The following is a 646-nucleotide window of genomic DNA, read 5'->3' as shown; positions in this document are numbered from 1 at the left end:
ACTGTTGATCATGATGCATTTTGGCGACTCCTTGTGCTCTTTTGAGTTTACCGTCTGCCAATTATGTGTAATGATCATGTGAATATATCTTTGATTTATATCGTCATCTCATTATCTTTGTATTTCAACTAANTTTGGCCACTCCTTGTGCTCTTTTGAGTTTACCGTCTGCCAATTATGTGTAATGATCATGTGAATATATCTTTGATTTATATCGTCATCTCATTATCTTTGTATTTCAACTAATATATTCACATGATCATTACACATAATTGGCAGACGAGGCCATGATAGCGGTCCCCAGACGTTGAAAATCATTGCAAGTAGTAGAGAATATTTTATCTTGTATCGTTTGAATAACTTTATAATGGAAATAGATGATGAAATCTCAATTATAAATGGAAGTCATGATATTTAATGTGTTATGAATATTTCACATGTTTATTTAGTTAAAAAAAATGAGAATTTGAATTAAATTTTATTAAAATAAATGCTATCCGATAACTATAATAATTATAAATGAATAAATAATTTTATTATAGCATAAATTTAAAGTTATAAATACTATATTATAGCATTTAAAAAATGTTATTATAAGTTAATGATAGTGTAACGCCCCGTTGGGTTTAATTATATATATATATAT

Source organism: Cucurbita pepo, unplaced genomic scaffold, assembly GCF_002806865.2.
Source record: "Cucurbita pepo subsp. pepo cultivar mu-cu-16 unplaced genomic scaffold, ASM280686v2 Cp4.1_scaffold000189, whole genome shotgun sequence".
Classification (NCBI taxonomy): domain Eukaryota; kingdom Viridiplantae; phylum Streptophyta; class Magnoliopsida; order Cucurbitales; family Cucurbitaceae; genus Cucurbita; species Cucurbita pepo.
The sequence above is the reverse complement of the archived record's forward strand: the minus strand, read 5'-3'. Positions refer to the sequence as shown.